This window comes from Anolis sagrei, chromosome 1, assembly GCF_037176765.1.
Source record: "Anolis sagrei isolate rAnoSag1 chromosome 1, rAnoSag1.mat, whole genome shotgun sequence".
In the NCBI taxonomy this organism is placed as follows: Eukaryota; Metazoa; Chordata; class Lepidosauria; order Squamata; family Dactyloidae; genus Anolis; species Anolis sagrei.
Genome location: NC_090021.1, coordinates 229,388,664 through 229,406,903, shown reverse-complemented (window position 1 = coordinate 229,406,903; position 18,240 = coordinate 229,388,664). Strand labels below are relative to the sequence as shown.

The following is an 18,240-nucleotide window of genomic DNA, read 5'->3' as shown; positions in this document are numbered from 1 at the left end:
TGTTCTCTGTGCCTCAAGAGGATCAGTAAAAATATCAGAACCAGGAGAACAGCGCCTGATACAATTTGGCGGAAGGACAATTGACAAGGCAGAGAGAGCGGAAAGTAGGGAGAAAAGGCTGCCTGAGGTTGCACAGGCTTTCCGCTCTCTCACAGCTCATGGTCTGGGGCCTGTCCAACGCAAAGCCAGCGTCTCACCGTGGGTAACCACCAATGCCAGCACCCCAGTGATTTATCCCCTTCTCTGACTGGGGGCTACTTTATGAGCCATACATCCCACAGGCAACTATAAAGAACAGGTTTGTACTGCTTGGTCTCCTGGCCCCTGTGCAACCATACAGCTCTCCCCACCCCCCCACTTCTCCCATGGCACCCACCGCTATGATGGAAATCCCTCAAAAGAAACCCACAAAAGAACAGTAAACAGCTCAGGGAATAACACACAGTGGGACATGACAAGGTGGGACAAGCTCAGACAAACCTTGACACCAAGGACACTCTCCAGGCAAATAGCCTGGGTGGAAGGTGGTCTGTCCCAGAATTTTAAGGAGGAAATGGGCTGCAAGTCCTGAGCAAGCAAGGGGCTCAGTTCCCCTCAGGAGGGGAGGAGTATGTGAGGAGGGGAGGCAGAAAATTAAATTCTGCAGGAAATTAGAGAACATGCCATAGGAAGATACGGTCACTGGGAACGATCCAAACATTGAGAACTGGTGGGAAGGCAGACATGGACTCCTGTCTTTCCTCAGAACAGAGCAGAAATTCAAATCATCACAAGACACCACAAGGAGACATGGTGTGCCTGGTCTGGCAGTGTTGATGTTAGACTTAAAGAGGGAAGACTAAGGTACCTCAGGCTACATCTCCTAACCATATATTCTAATTTTACCTTCGATTCCTCTAGCTGCCCTTACTTTCTCACTTCCCTACTCAAGGACTTTGGACTTTTCTCCCTGGAGGATATTACCTTCAGAAATGGCTGTGGTTTTTTTTCTTGCACAAAGCGAAACATATGCCAGTGCAGCCTCCTACTGGCTGTTCTATGAAGAATAGCAGCAGCTGTGGAACAAACTTCTTCACTGGGTCTTTTTGTCATCCACATTGCTCAGACACTTACCAATTAGATAAATAAAAAATGCCTACGAAAAACAAAAAGGTAAATCAAGTAAGATATATGTGGTAGAATCTACTCAGTGATCACCTAGGAAACCAAATTTTACATGACGGAATATCCAGACCGTGCATGAAATTTGAAGTCTTGCCCGACTTTTATATATCCACTAGGTGCAACTTGCATTCTATTATTTTTATAGAATATCAACATTTTAGGAAGAGCCCCGGCAAGAGAAAAATAAAACGCTAGTAGGGAAACACGGTCTATGGAGTGGATCCTAAAATAATTTAATAAAAAGTGCACAAAAGGAAAGTTTCCTAGTCTAAAAAACCCCCTCTCCCCTGAAAACCACTCTAGAGGTTTGGGGTGGGGGTACCCTACAAAACATGGGATGTGGTACAGGGGGCTGCTGCAGTCTGGCAAAGATTCAAGAATCTTAGAATACAATAAAAGGCATTAAATTTTTTACCTGATCACCATACACTCGGAAATTTAAAAAGAGAGAAAGAAAACATTTTCCTAGAGTAATGAGTAGGTAAACCTACTCTCAATAAAATTGAACACCAAGATTCAGAACAAGACAAATTAAATACTAGATTTCAGTTGTAAACATTCGATCCCTTTAATTGTGTATGTCTGTATGTATATATATGTATGTGTGTGTGTGTGTGTGTATAACCCGAATACACAAACAAAAGTTGTAATGGTGAGGAATCATAGAGTTGGAAGAGGCATTCAATTCTCCGTTGGTTATTGGTTTGATCATTGTTTTATATTTTGTTATAATGTTGTGGTTCTTATTTGTTTTGTTTTATATTGTTGCTTTACATTTGAATGTGTAATGTTTTAACTGTTCTGTTGGGTCTGGCCCCTAGAAGCTGCCCCGAGTCCCTTCAGGGAGATGGAGGCAAGGTATAAAAATAAATTATTATTATTATTATTATTATTATTATTATTATTATTATTATTACCTCGTGGGCAATCCAGTCCAACCCCCTGCCATGAAGCAGGGAAATCACATTCAAAGCATCCCCAACAGATGGCCATCCAGACTCTGTTTAAAAGCTTCCAGAGAAGGATCCTACACCACACTCCAGAGCAGAGTTCCACTGCTGAACAGCTCTCACAGTTAGGAAGTTCTTCCTAATGTTCAGGTGAAATCTCCTTTCCTGTAGTTTGAAGCCAATAGAAGGAAAGGGTGGCAAGAGAAAGAGACCAACACATGCCATGCTGGTTCTGCGCTAAGGTGGCATCACTATTCCTATACCCACCCAGTTCCATGCCACTTCCCCAGCCACTAGAAATAGGATATTGTCATGCCAGACAATAAAGAAGGTTGCACACCAATTTTATTTCTTTATAAATAACTAGCTGTGCCCTGCCACGCGTTGCTGTGGCCTATAGTAAAACTTATCAAAGTTGAGGTAGATATCTGGACTATTATGAAAGAGAGGTACCTACCTATTCCTTGCCCCTTTTCCTCCTCCTTTCTCTCCTTTCTTCCTTCTCTACCTCTTTCTTTCTTTCCTTCTTTCACTACTTGGTTTCATCCTTCTCTCTTTCCTTCATTCCCTCCCCCTTTCTTCCTTTGCCTTTCTTCCCTCCCTGTTTGCTTCCTTCTTTCACTTTTTATTTCCTTTTATTTCACCACCATCAAAACAATAACAATAATGCAATGCATTGCCTCTGGGACCTGACACCTCTCCCATTCCCCCAGGGTCTAATAGGAATAATAATAGCATAATAATAATAATAGAAATAACAACCTTTACCCGCCATGCCTTGCTGTGGCCAACCTTCCCTCTTTCTCTCCTTCTTTCCCTCCTTCCTTCCTTCCCTCCCATCTTTCCTTCTCCTCTTCCTTCTCTATCTCTTTCCTTCCTTCCCCCTTTTTCTTTCTCTTCTGGTCTCTTTTCTTCCTTCTCTCTTTCCTTCTTTCCTTCCCTCCCTCTTTCTCTACATCTTCCCCCTTCCTTCACTCCCTCTTTCCTTCCTTCATTCCCTTTTTTCTTTCCTTCTCTCCTTCCTTCCTTCCCCCTTTTTCTTTCCCTCCCTCTGTCTCTCATTTCTTCCTTCTGTACCTCTTTCCTTCCTTCCCCCTTTTTCTTTCTCTTCTGTGGTTGGGTGCCAATGCACATGCTCAGTTGTTTTGCCGTTTTGTGAGTGTGTTGTTTTTCATTTTGAGTAGGTATGTTTTTACCTTGTGGGTTGTGTTATGGGCATGGGAATTTTGGTCAAGTTTCGTTGGTTTTTTTTTTTTGAGTTTTGTTGTTTTGCCGTTTTGTGAGTGTGTTGTTGTGTTGTTTTTCATTTTGAGTAGATATGTTTGTACCTTGTGGGTTGTGTTATGGGCATGGGAATTTTGGTCAAGTTTCGTTGGGGGTTTTTTGAGTTTTGTTGTTTTGCCGTTTTGTGAATGTGTTGTTGTGTTGTTTTTCATTTTGAGTAGATATGTTTGTACCCTGTGGGTTGTGTTATGGGCATGGGAATTTTGGTTAAGTTTCGTTGGTTTTTTTTAGTTTTGTTGTTTTGCCGTTTTGTGAGTGTGTTGTTGTGTTGTTTTCCATTTTGAGTAGATATGTTTGTACCTTGTGGGTTGTGTTATGGGCATGGGAATTTTGGTCAAGTTTCGTTGGGGTTTTTTTGAGTTTTGTTGTTTTGCCGTTTTGTGAATGTGTTGTTGTGTTGTTTTTCATTTTGAGTAGATATGTTTGTACCCTGTGGGTTGTGTTATGGGCATGGGAATTTTGGTTAAGTTTCGTTGGTTTTTTTTAGTTTTGTTGTTTTGCCGTTTTGTGAGTGTGTTGTTGTGTTGTTTTCCATTTTGAGTAGATATGTTTGTACCTTGTGGGTTGTGTTATGGGCATGGGAATTTTGGTTAAGTTTCGTTGGGGTTTTTTGGAGTTTTGTTGTTTTGCCGTTTTGTGAGTGTGTTGTTGTGTTGTTTTTCATTTTGAGTAGATATGTTTGTACCTTGTGGGTTGTGTTATGGCCATGGGAATTTTGGTTAAGTTTCGTTGGGGTTTTTTAGAGTTTTGCTGTCCCGTTGAACCAACCTAACAGATTTATATATATAGATGAAATCTGAAGTACTGGAATTTAAAGCATACGGGAATATGAAGCTTATAGATTCCATGACTAGAATATACCATTCCAGTTAGACTAGTCACAATTATAATTTATTTATTTTTATTTATAATATAGGGCCAGAATTTTTACCCCGCCCTTCTCAACCCCCGAAGGGGGAGTCAGAGCAACTAACATAGGCAGCAATTCAATGCCACAATATCAATAAATACCAATATAAAATGATAAATACATAGGTTAAAACAGTAACAATTAATTATATAATCGCGTAATCACATAGCCTTTCTCCCATTATCATAACAATCGTCAGGTCTAGTTCCATGTCCAGAATGCTGCTGCGCCCATTACCAAAAAGCCTAGTTCCAAAACCACAATTTTAGGTTTTTTTTGAAGGACAGGAGGGAGGATGCCAATCTAATCTCGCTGGAGAATGAATTCCACAAGCGAGAGGTCACCACTGAGAAGGCCCTGTCCCTCGTCCCCACCAGACACGTTTGCAAAACCGGCAGGGCCAAGAGCAGGGCCTTCGCAGCAGATCTTAGACTACGAGGTGGAACGAAGAGGGAGATACGTTTGGATAAGTAAACTGGGCCGGAACCATATAGAGCTTTATAGGCCAAGACCAGCACTTTGAATTGCCAAAGGATACATAAAACAGGAGGAGGAGAAGGCAATATGATATGTATCAGTTATTTCATCACTATACATATCATCATATGCACACCCCTTGAAACAATGTATTATATTTGGCACAAACAGATAAAATAAATGATGTCAAATTTATTTGTTTTACTCTAAATTACTAGCTTCTTGAAGGCATGCTTAAAAAAGTGTTTATAGTTGTAGCTCTGCATCCATGGGTTCTGGCCATATGGGTTCAAATCAACCACAGTTCAAAAATATTCAGAGCCCCCCCCCCCCCCCCGCCCTAACTAAACCTTGATTTTGCCATGTGCTGAGCACTACACTGATGTGCAGCCTCTTGCCATTTTACAGATCCTCAGGCTTCCTCTGACACTCATATGAGTTGTTCACTATTTTATATACAGAACATCATTTTATTACACCACTGTATATAATGACATTTGAGAAACTATGGGTTTTGGTATCCATGAGGGTTCCTGGAATCCTTGTGGATACCAAGAGCCCACTGTATATCCAAGAATGGGGATGAACAAGTTGGAACTAGAAATGTGTGACTTAGACTGCAACAAAAATGGTGATGCATAATCAATTCCTCAAGGGTGTAATAAAAACCTTTTATTTCCCCACTGAAAATTTTCACTCTTCTTAGAAGACAGAGAATAAAATCAGGTTGCACATAGTATCTGATAGTTTAACATTTAAACTTTAAATGATTATACACTATCTAATAATTTAAACATTAACTGAATTCTAGATCTTGGAGAGACTGCTCTAAAGAAGCCAACTAGTCTTTCTCCTTTTATGCAGAGGCAGGGATGGACTTGCTACTCCAGGAATGGAATACAGAGCTGCTAAAAGGCCTGGAAATCAGCTTGTAGTATCTACAGCAAGGGTCCCCAAAGTAAGGCCCACAAGCCAGATGCGTCTCCCTCCAAGGTTATTTATCCAGCCTCTGCCCTAAACTTTAGACTTAGGGTTACCCTAAGGCATACAACGACAATCCTAAGGACTTAAAAACCTGGATGTTCCATTGTGCCTTTGATTAAGCAGTTCACAAGAGAATTGGCTTGACTCTATCTAAGCTCCTGCACTTTAGTTGGCCCACCCCACCAATCTCAACACCAATCTATTATCTCTAGATTAGCACACTTGATTTTTGCACTTTCCCTCGGTTCTACTTAGGAATTCATTGCACTATTTGAGCCTAGACTCAGACCAATTCTGTTTTTTCAGCCATTATATTGTTCTAATGTTATTCTTGTTGCGATTGTGTTATGCTGTTATTTGATTGATTTTAATGCTGTTGTTTTTATCTGTGATCCTTGAACTTGTCCCCATGTAATCTGCTCCGAGTCCCCTTGGGGAGATGGTGGTGGGGTATAAAATAAAGTTATTATTATTATTATTATTATTATTATTATTATTATTAATGTGACTATCTCATCAGCCAAAAGCACTAAGATACTGGTAAGTTTATGTTTGTTAAAATTGTTCATCATTTTTTGTATGAATAAGATATGGTACAGTGTGCATAGGAATTTGTTCATTTTTTCCCCAACAGCCTGGGGGACTGTGAACTGACCCTCAGCTTAAAAAGTTTGAAGATTTCATATCTACATGTTGGGAACATAATCTTGGAGCAGAGGGATCTAGCTCAATTGTAGAGCACATGAACACAGTGTTAACAGAAAGTTAGAGCAAATAATAGGTACAGCCCCTACCTAAAACAAATGAGAACACTGCTGTTGATCAATATGCAGGCTGGGCTTGGTTATAAGGCATTCTCTTATGGCCCTATAGCATTATCCCAAATGACTTGACATGCTGAGTATATAAAAGCACAGAGGGCGTTAAAATATGCCCCATTCCTGATTGGCATTAGACAGACAAGAGAAAGTATTAGAACTGGCCCTATCATTTCCTCAGAGCATGACCTCGCAGGAAACTGGAGAAATTGCCATACAAGTAGGAAACCTTCTCAGGGGTGGAAAACAAAAGCACCTCATGACTGCAAAGCCCCAGGTCCCAGCTCATACGGCTGCATAGTAGCAAGACGGCTCCCTTGAGGCCTGGCCTAGCCAGCCAATGTGTCGTCCCCAAGCGCATTCTGACACTGATAGAGGGGGAGAAAGAGAAGAGAGCCTTGTTCTTGGGCCAAGACTGAGCCAATTCAGGCTCCATCTCCCCTGGGGTTTCTTGGGTGAAATGTGTCTCTGTAACAGCTGTGTCTGTAAAATGTATGGAAATGCCAATAAAACCTGTATCAAAACTATATGGATATGGATGGGGATATATATATATGTATGTATATGAGAGAGAAATTAAGAGTACACAGGGAATTCAGCAGGGCTGCTTCCCTTGGAGCCATAAACACCCTGAACAAGAGACCAAGCAAAGTCACCAAGTCCAGTAGCTGAAAAGAGCAGCTCAGACAGCCAGGCGCTCCTAGGGAATGGGAGGAGGCCGGCGGAGCGGGGGGGGGGGGGGGGGAGGCAGATATTCATTTGGTTGATGGGAAAGGTTTATGGACAACATAGAACTGACGTGCACAAGTCAGCAAGCAAAAGAGAATTAAAAGTGATTCCCTCCCACCTATCTGCCTGTCATCCCCTTTGTTCTAACAGATTTTTGGGTGGGGGGAGGATGACAAGATAGTTGATGCAGACCTAGAGGAATAACGATACCATAGCGAATCTAGAGGTACATTATTATTCTGGAAATTGTATTGTCGAAGGTTTTCATGGCCGGAATCACTGGGTTGTTATAGGTTCTTTGGGCTATATGGCCATGTTCTAGAAACATTTTCTCTTGACGTATCGCCTGCATCTATGGCAGGCATCCTCAAAGGTTGTGAGGTCTTTGGAAACTGATCTCACAACCTGAGGATGCCTGCCATAGATGCAGGCGAAACATCAGGAGATAATGCTTCTAGAACATGGCCATACAGCCCGAAAAACCTACAACGACCCATTCTGGAAATTGTTTGTACTATTAGGTGCCTCGGCTGATATTTGGATCGGCTTATATTCGCGTATATATGGTAAGCCTTTTGTTTTGTTTTTAAACAATTCCTCAGAACTAGCATGGTTATGTCATAAGCAAGCAAACAAGTGGAAAAAGTTTGGAGATTTCTTAAATTCTCAGGAAAATGTCTGCTGAGAAAGTTTGACTCAGGTCTAACCACCCCCAATCTCTTTGACGCAATCCCTTTATAAACTTCAGATCATCCAGGGTCATTCATGAGTTTCCCCCATTCATTGCTTTCCAGAGTCCCCTTCGCTCCTTGCCACACATTCATAAATCCTGGGGGTTCATTCATTAATTCCTATTAAAGATTTCCCACAATCTTGCAATGCCAGCACATTACCTTTCTAGAGTCCACACAACCCAAAGAAGCCAAACAGACTGCGTCTCCCCCTTCTCCCAAAATTGTAACTTGGAATGTCTGCCTTGCTCCTCCTTGATATGTGTACCCAATTTGCATAATATCACCAAAGGACAGAGGGCAAGAGGCAAAGGTGCTTCCCATTCCCATTGATTAAATCCCAACTAACTGTATCTACTGAAGCCTTTCCAATTATCCCATTTGATTGGTATATTTACCATTGAGAAGTTTTTCAGCTTTCACTGATATCTGCTGATGAGGATCAGTGCACAAGTTGCAAGAGAGGCTTACCCCACTGTACTGTTTATCACTCACAACTACTCAGTGTTTTTACTGAACCCCTTCCTTTGTGCATACCCAAATGGAATTGTAAAGTCAATCAGGGATTAATTTACATGTTGCCACATCACATTCCTGGAGTTAGTGCCCGTCAGGGGTCGTACAGAGGGTGGATTAAAACTTTGAACCAGCTGTTTATTTTTCCCGCCACAGGGAAATACCAATCAACGATGACATCAGAAGGACTCTCCAGCCAACGAGAGCCCATATCTTAGCTGAGCCACTTTTCAGCCAATCAGAAGCCGACACAGATATTCTGAATAGCTATCTGTAGAGAAATGTTTATTATAGAGTGTTTAATGTACTGTGTTTAAACTGTATTTAGGGTTTACATTAGTTGCTATGGCCTAACTGTAAGAGATAGGTTGCCATGGTAACAAAGCCTCAGAGGAGGTGGGCGGAGTTTAAGGAGGCAAAGGTTTGAAAGCGTCAGTTAATATTGAGTCCGGTGGATGAGACCCGGGGAAGAGGTTCAGAGTCAATTAGGGCTCTGGGTTGTGAAGCTGTGAGAATTCAGTAGTTCTTAGAATTTGTGAATATTTCTTCAGCAAGAGAGCTGAAGGTGCTACCTTGTTAGATTGCTTAGGTTAAAAGAATCTAACAGAGGGGGTTTTAAGGATCGCCAGTAAGGAAAGACTGGTGATCAGTGGTTTGTTCCGAGTATAGGGCAAACAGTGTGGACATTCACAATAGGGAACTCTGAAGTAGTATAAGCACTTCACTAAAGAAGGAGTTTGTAGAATTGTAACATCAGAAGCCTGAATGTATCTCAAACCAGCCATTTTGTAACATCAAGCCTTGTGCCAAGTTCAAATTCTCAAAACTGCAACAATTACGTTCTGTTAACAATAAAACTTATTCTCTTTGTATTTCAAACCTGCCTCCTCCATTGCTTTTATGCTTGGTGCATTCCACACTACCAAAGTCACCTCACCACACAACTAAAGATAAACAGAGACATAAACCAGCGTCTCTAAACATATTGGTGGCAGTTTAATTGATATCTAAAAGAAGATTCCTCACGGAATATTAGTGGCATTAAAGAAGATTAATACTTCCTCACACTATCAAAGAAAATTAAAATGCTCTGTATTTTCCAATGTTTTATATTAATACTTTGAGCTCTAGATCTACTTGAGAAAAAAAAAATCCTCTGCCTTGCCTTCAAAAACTCGTTTTTGCGTCTTTTGGCCTTCTAGCTGATTTGCATCCTGGGCTTCTGAACCCTGTGATTTAGGGGAGCTGAAATCACACAACAGTTCTTTGAGGAGGCTAGAACAGCTCACATAGAGTGGAAGGATGTACAGGAAATAAACGGCATCCCTTGAAGTAAACCCAGTGGCTGATAAGGTAGAACTGGGGTCCTCAAACTAAGGCCCGGGGACTGGATACAGCCCTCCAAGGTCATTTACCCAGCCCTTGCTCAGGGTCAATCTAAGTCTGAAACAACTTGAAAGCACACAACAACAACAACAACCCTATTTCATCAGCCACAAGCAGGTCCACACTTCCCATTAAAAAACCAATAAATTTATATTTGTTAAAATTGTTCTTCATTTTAATTATAGTATTGTTTTAAAGTGGGGGGTTTTTTGGCACTATAAATAAAATATGTGCAGTGAGCATAGGAATTCATTCTTCTTCTTTTTTTTCAAATTATACTCCAGCCCTCCAACAGTTTGAGGAACTGCGACCTGGCCCTCTGTTTAAAAAGTTTGAGGACCCATGAGGTAGAATAACCTTTCCTAGTGTGATACCCTCAAAGTTTATTGGACTACAACTCCCGTCATATCCAATCATCATCTCCAAAAATCAATACTTTACAAAGTAGCATGCTAGGAAAGACTGAGTTAGATCCACAGCCCTTCTCTAAGTATCCACAAAACACTTACCTCTGGTTTTGTGTTCCACAATATCCCTGCTTTTTCCTGGGCTTAAAACTGTCATATTTCTGAAACAAGTAATCAAAACCTACCCTTGTAAGAATACTTTCAACTTGTCATTTGACTGTACAACTCCAACACACACACGTTTTTAAGGCTATTAATGATTTCATTGATGTGAGGCAAATAAAATGTACAGTATTCAAAGGACAAAGTAACATTTTGTATACACTTCTTTTGTTGGCAGGGGCAAAAAATGAGCTCCCATTTCCACTGTAGGATTGGTGGAACCTGAGCCACCTGAGCAGGAACTTTTCTATAACCATAAATTGGTGAGACCATATAGTCTGCCAGAGGGAAAGTGGTGCCAGACAAAATTGAAGATATCCAGGATACTTTCTGGGGCAGAGGATGGTGAGTAGACACTGGGTTTCACAGGAAAAGAAATGAGCACAGGAAGAATTTGAACAGAATATGTAAGGAAAACTAATGAAAAGAATAGTAGATAAACTGCAGAAACAGGTTTGCTGGCTTGTAGTGCTAAAATTATTTTGATGAGAACTAGGGCTGAGAACACCAAAAGCTATCCCATAAGCACGATACCACTTTCCTAAATGTCTCAAAGCTCTATCGCTAAGCCTCGGATCTTCTCTTCCCCCATAGAAGACCCGTCATTGTCAGTCAACAGGGCACAAGGTCACACCCAGAAACGTGAACCCCAGACCAGGCTCAGGAATCACACTTAAGGCACACACAATTACTACACTATATGCAGCACTAATAAAAAAAAGGCTTGAAGTTTTCCTAGTGCCACACAGTAAAAGTATTTATAGAATTCCAGGCGTGAATGGGCTGCTTAGAGTCGCGCTCCTCCTCGGCGTCAGTATCTCCAGGAATTATTTGGCCTTTGCACATTGTTGCTTTCACTGAGAGATTGCACTCGACCTACAGGCACCCAGCCAAACAGGCCAGCAGTGTTCAAGACTTCAGACACTCGTGGGGGAAAGGGCAGCTCAGTGCATGTTAATGAAGCTTATTTATGTAGAATCCCCCCCCCCCCAGCAAGGAATAATAGAGAATACGGAGAAGAAAGTCAGGGCTAAAACATGTAGAAGACTGGCAAGATTTAATATAGGGATGGAGAATGTGCGTCCCTACATACAGTATGCTGTTAGACATTCTCCCTCATTACTAGGTTGGCTGGCTACGACGCAGGGAAGTTGCAATCCAAGATTTGTAAGGTTACACTTTCCCAACATTATGGTCTAAAACAGGGGTCCTCAAACTTTTTAAACAAAGGGCCAGGTCACAGTTCCTCAAACTGTTGGAGGGCCGGATTATAATTTGAAAAAAGCATGAGAATTCCTATGCACACTGTACATATCTTATTTGTACTGCAAAAAAACACATAAAAACAATGTAGTAATTAAAATGAAGAACAGTTTTAACAAATATAAACTTCTTAGTATTTCAATGGGGAGTGTGGGCCTGCTTTTGGCTGATGAGATAGGATTGTTGTTGTTGTGTGCTTTCAAGTTGTTTCAGACTTAGGTTGACCCTGAGCGAGGGCCGGGCAAATGACCTTAGAGGGCCGTATTCGGCCCTCGGGCCTTAGTTCGAGGACCCCTGGTCTCAAGTGTTAGAAGTAGCAGATGTAGTGAGATGGAAGAAGAGGAAACGAAGTCAAACATTAAGGAACAGAAAAGAAAAATAAACTCTTGATATAGTGAGCATAGTATAAGCCAATGGTGGAAAAAAGGACATCTATCACACTCCCAATCTCTAAAATATAATCTCCAGATTTTATCAGAGAGAAGACTCAATTCACATGATGCACTGAAGGGTAAACATTTCAATATCTGTTAAATCTGTGATCCCCTGCCATATAGAATAGCATTATGGAAAAAGAGAGGCAAAACTTAGGGAAGGAAAATCAGAAGGGTTTCAATATTTCTACTTTTAAAGAAGACAATTTTTATGATTGAGTCAGGGTGTGCTGTGTTTTATGTAATTTAACAGATTTGTTTAATAGTTTCATTGTTTTTAACTATGTATTTTTAATATTTCCATATTTAATTCTAATGTTTATATACATTAGATTTTAATTCACACGTTGTTACATTTTTCGTATTAGCTGCTTTGAGTCTCCTTTGGTAGAGAAAAAGCAGAGTATAAATATAGAAGAAGAGGAGGAAGAGTGAGGAGGGGTAGTCTGTAGGTTATAAGAAAGCTTTCTAAAGAAAGCGATTTCCAAAGTGCTGTGGGTCCCTTCTAAAAGCCGATTTAAGGCAGAAAGCTGTCCTTTTCCTCTCCACTTTCAAAGATGGGAGCTGATTCTTCTCAGCTGCATCTGCTTAAAAGGAAGCAAGCACACATGGTCCTTGGAACATCCCCAAAACCTTGCCTCCTTCCAATCCCCCTCTAGCCCCAAATGGGGAAAGGCCTTTTGAAAGCTCCCTGGACTATTACAGGGCAAAGGATAAACAGACAGAATAAATATAGAGTTGCTTTATTACAAGGCCAGCCCACGCTGGTGGCTGGCTGATTCCAGGGCACATCCCTCTTACACCACACCAGGCCAGACCTCAATAAAGGCCAGATTGGAGATGCCTTGTGTTCATTTACGACTCCAGCATGCATCCCAGCACCCTGCGCATGCGTGGGATGGGGAGACCTAAGCGGATAACAGCAATGCACCACACATTATTTTTCAGCGGGGGAATACCTAAAAATACAATTTGTTTTCAAAACTAAAATTAGATATTCATAAAATAAATTACAGATCTAGTGCAGTGTGGGGGTGGAAAAGGGAGACCCGATTGAAAGGAAAGAAAAACAGGCACAATGACTAAGAAGTGAGGATGAGCAAATAAATAGACTAGGACATGCTCCTGTCACACTGGCACACGTGCCGATTGTGGTAGAGAAGATCTAGTGGTTGTTTTCTTCATTTCCTGGGAGAGGTACGGTTGGGTAATCCTCCTCTCTTCACACTTTCCCCCCAAAAACACTGGAAAGTTGTTTTTTTTTTAGTGTTATAATAATTTTGACCTGAATACCAAAAGCCATAGTTAAAATCCTGGGCCCCTAAGCAGAGTTATATATCAAAGGGCTATGATTTCTGTATTGAGCTCCCTGGACCATTATGTTTTACAGGACTATTTCCAGGAGCTCTAAATTAGGCTGATTCCTTCAGAAATCCTATGCTAGGTGCAAGCAATAAGTAAACTTGATCCAATTATAGGAAAAAGGAAGAAGCCACACTGGCATGGATGATATACTCCGTGCCTTCTTAGCCCTAAATTAAAAGGTTCATGTATCAGGAGATCTAAGACCTGAAACCAGGATTGGTTGTACAAGTCAGAGGAGCCAAGGAGGACTATGCTAGACCAATGGTCTGACCCTAAGCTTGGAAAAAATTACAACTCTCAAAATCACCCAGAAGAAAAGTAACTTTAGCAAGGCCTAGCTTGGTATTACTGTAGTTTCATGAGTTCAAGAAAATTAATATTGTTGCACACAAGATGTAACTAAACATCATGAAAACATCTCAATGTAACTAAAAGATGTTTTCATGATGGCAAAATTTAGGTGTTTGTACATCCTGGAATGGAGCCCCCAATGGCGCAGTGGGTTAAACTGCTGAGCTGCTGAACTTGCTTACCGAAAGGTTGCAGGTGCAAATCCGGGGAGCGGTGTGAGCTCCCGCTGTTATCCCAGCTTTTGCCAACCTAGCAGTTCAAAAACATGCAAATATGAGTATATCAATAGGTACCGCGGGAAGGTAGCGGTGCTCCATGCAGTCATGCCAGCCATATGACCTTGGGGGTGTCTATAGACAACGCTGGCTCTTCGGCTTAGATGAGCACCACACCCGAGAGTCAGACACGACTGGACTTTATGTCAGAGAAAAACCTTTACTTTTTACTACATCTTGGAGATTTGTACAATGACAAACATGAATTCTAACTGTTAGAAATGACCGTCTCAAAATGAAAATAAAGGGTTTCAGATCCAAGCAATGAAGAAATGACATAAGTCAGACATGGAACATCTATGTTTTTCCTTAAAATCCTGATTCATCTATCCACAGTTGATGCAAAAGGCATACAGAAATGCTATAAAATAAATCCTGAGCTCAGAGATTCATTTTTAGTGCACAAACTGAATGAAACTTGCAGACTTTTCATTCAAAAATACCTCTCTGGTTACCCCAAGCTTTCTTCATTTCCAAAGCACAATAAAACCGTGAAATAGTCATTTGGCTGCTGCTGATTTTAAACATCAGAGACAGACATTCTTGCCAATCTATTACAAATCATTCAGAGCAGATACCATCTGTCATCTGTTGTCCCTTGCTGGAAAGCATGGTTGTGATGCTGCCATAATTAAGCTTATTCCCATATTCAGTGTAAGATTTTATTATCCACTACAGAAGAGCCTCTATTGAACTAGCACTGAACCCAACAGAATTAAAACTTACCAACCTGCATGACAAGTTGGAGGCAACAAGGCCTAGAAGACGACACTGGACTAGCCCATTGAGAATCCAACAGAATTCACAATCATGATGATCCAAATAGTTCTGAATACAGAAAAACTAAACCCATCAAAATCATTCCAGGGCAACTCAAAGGACTCTGTGACATAATACTTCTTCCTGTATTCCTTCTTTCCATTACTAAAGGAAACTGCGCACCTTTGCTACTGTGAATTGTGCAACTGGGTAACATAACTATTATTGTATAGTGGTGTTTATTTTTAATAGCCATGTCCTTAGGTCTATGTGAACATAGCTTGAGAGTATGAGCAACAGTTGCTGAAAAATTACAGGAGGACCTCAACATGGCTAACACTTAAGCATACTGGGGTTCCTCAATTGGTGATGGTACTCAAGAAGCCATGAATCAACATACTGCAAACAATGGACACATTTGCAGTCAGTCATTTCCAAGTAGTTGTGTGCATGTGCATGCATGTTTGATTTCAGAAAGGGTGAATGATGGAAAATTCAGCCTTCCATGGCAGTCAATTCCAGAATTATTATTAATAGTATAAGGGTAAAGAAAATGGATTTTCAGGGAGCCCTCCTTAATGCTATTCCTGCACGTGTATGGACCTATGCATGCCTATGCGCGCACACACTGTCCACTGTGCACTGAAAGGAAGGTGAATCTCTGTGCAAGGGCAAGTGTGCGGAAGCTGTTCACATCCCCTAGCCTGAGGCTGCCGGGTGAGGACTAGGGCAGCGCCAGGGTCGCCAGGTTATCGGACGATAACAAGGCACCACAACCCAAGCACGGGACTTCCAGCAATGCAAGCCTGCTTCCTTTGTTTTGGGAAAACAAGTACAAGAATGAGACCTTTGCTGGAATGTTGTTGCCCGGCCTAAAAGTGTCCCCCAATTTTATCAGTGCAAGGTGATGCCATTCTCACTCTCTCATCCCAAACCAAAGAAAGAAAAGAAAGACAAGGAGTCTTGATAATGTTTTTAGGGAGAAAAGCTGGAAAGTATATCATTTCTCTTTCTGAATTCAGAAGTTGCAAGGGGACATTGTCGGAGGGATTTTGATCTGGCAGCATCCTACTGAACAGAAGCAGGAGAACAGTCTTCTCCTGAAAGTTTACAAGTACTACATGTCAAATCTTTTGCCCATTTTGCCCTCAATAAATTGGAACATGGCCTAGAAACACTAAAAAAAATCAACTGAATAAAGAAAGTATCTTAGATCAGAAGTGCACACATGCAATTAAGTTTCAGGACTGCATTGACAAAGTGAGACATTAAGGCATGTGTCATTTGCTGACTGCATTATGGGAAGCGTGGTGTGCAAAACTCATAGACAAGCATATTTACGTAGAATGTTTATGACATCCAGGTTTAGTCACAAGATCACTACGAAGAGAGCTGTTATATATTTGCCACTGATGTAGAGTGTATTCAGCAAGTCACATCATTGAATTGTTTGGACATTCAAATGAAACAGGTGAGAAATTTTGGGATATTCTGTGAATGTCTACTGCGTATTATAATGTATTGATTATTACATTTACAGTTGAAAGTGAATAAGATCTTGACTATGTTATGCCACCCTGAGAAGCACCACAAACTTGAAACATTCACTTTTTAATTCAACCTCCCAGAATCCCCTGGGTCGAATGGGCATTAGTAAACTATGGACCAAAATACAGTACAAACCACATATTTTGGTCTCCCCCCCCCAAAAAAAACCCCCGATACCTCAAACCATGGATAATAGTGAACCCTATATGTCAAGGCATCACACTGGAGAACCTAGAGAGGCCCACAAACACTTCAAGAGGGGAATATTTTTGGGAAGATGGCATTTGAAACTGTGGATATTGAGTCCATGGATAAAGGGATTTCACTTGAAGAAGTTTAATCCAACACTAGTTTTTGAAGAGCTGGAATTATTGACCAGTAGAGGGAGAAAGTAATTAAAGATGACTTTTGGTATAACCTGTTCATTTATTCATAGGTTTGCCATAAGTCAAAGCCAACTTTGGAGAATATAACAAAGAAGTATATTATTTCCCTCATTCCGTTAGCTTACTGTCATCTAAGCCACACTTTTTGCGTTTACTTCCACTCATGTCCAGAGAGCAGCTGCCCTCCAAAGGGAAGTGTCACAAAGCCATGAAGTGGACTGCACTTTCACAACTAATTCCAGAGAGCTCAACTATACTTGATTCCCCAACTAACAGATCAGTGGATAAAAGATGAAAACTCAAGCATGATATATAAATAGAACTACTATTTCAACAACAATGTAATGCATTTTTCTGAAAAAAATGTTTTAATAAAATCTAAGTTTACTTAACAAAACACATTGGAAACTCTGGTAGACCAGAAAATACTGATACTCCCTAATCCAAAATGCTTGGGGTCAGAGGATTTTTGAATTTTGGGGGATTTTGGGAAAGCTGCATTTCCATATGCAGAGTGGATAAGGGAATGACAGGAAAGGGGGCTAATCATATGTTCCAGCCTAACATGACCAGATGTGATGGGAGTTGCATCTGGAAGATACCAGGCTGCAGAAGGCCCTTTTAACACATGATCCTTAAGCACCCAATGTCTTAAAATATGCACTTCACCTAAACCTCCATTGCCCCAGGGTCTGCCCCAAACCCCTCAAATCCGCATCCGTGGTGGAAGATCACAGCAGATCTCTGCCCTTGGGCAATTCATGCACGATGTGGGGAGAGAAGGCAACGTAATAAGAAAAATAAAATGCATAAGGGAAGCAGTAATTACTGCGTGGCCGACAAGAGGCTGCTTCCTCAGGGCCGTCATTATGTGGCTAAATTTAACGCCCCACTCCAAGGGGGGAGCGTAGCACCCGCCCGGCCGCCGGCTCCTGCTACCTTCCCTCGGTGCCTGCTGAATGGCAGCCAAGAAAGCCATAAAGCAGGTCAGCGGGGTTTTTAATAGACTATTTACCAAGATGCTGTTTTTACTGCCGAGGTTTTGCTCATTTTATCTCTCCATTTTTACTCTTTTACCCTTGAACAGACTAAGCTGTATTTTCTGGTTTGGTCTCTCTCTCACTCACTCAATCTCTATTTTCAGGACTCTAAATTTATATGGTATGTCCCCCTTTTTTGGTAAATATTTGCCATGACTATGCCAAAGCCCATCCAGTTGAAAAGGCCCCTTGGCCCACAAAACAGCCTGGGAAAGACGCGAATCTCATTAGTACCAGTCATGAAAAGGGGCCATAGAGACAGTGCATCTTATAGAACCTCTGAACTCTCCACACGTGGATA

The 18,240-nt window shown here is 41.2% G+C and overlaps 1 protein-coding gene and 1 long non-coding RNA gene across 3 annotated transcripts in view; one reads left to right on the top strand and one right to left on the bottom strand.

Moving 5' to 3' along the window:
* Positions 1 to 18,240, bottom strand: part of NHEJ1 (non-homologous end joining factor 1) — a 113,090-nt gene that overhangs the window by 61,845 nt on the left and 33,005 nt on the right. The gene's annotated exons all lie outside the window — the stretch shown is intronic.
* Positions 1 to 18,240, top strand: part of LOC132761921 (uncharacterized) — a 33,195-nt gene that overhangs the window by 13,309 nt on the left and 1,646 nt on the right. The window contains exon 3 of the long non-coding RNA XR_009630020.2: positions 16,329 to 16,436. This is a non-coding gene — a long non-coding RNA (uncharacterized lncRNA). The remainder of the gene's footprint in view (positions 1 to 16,328; positions 16,437 to 18,240) is intronic.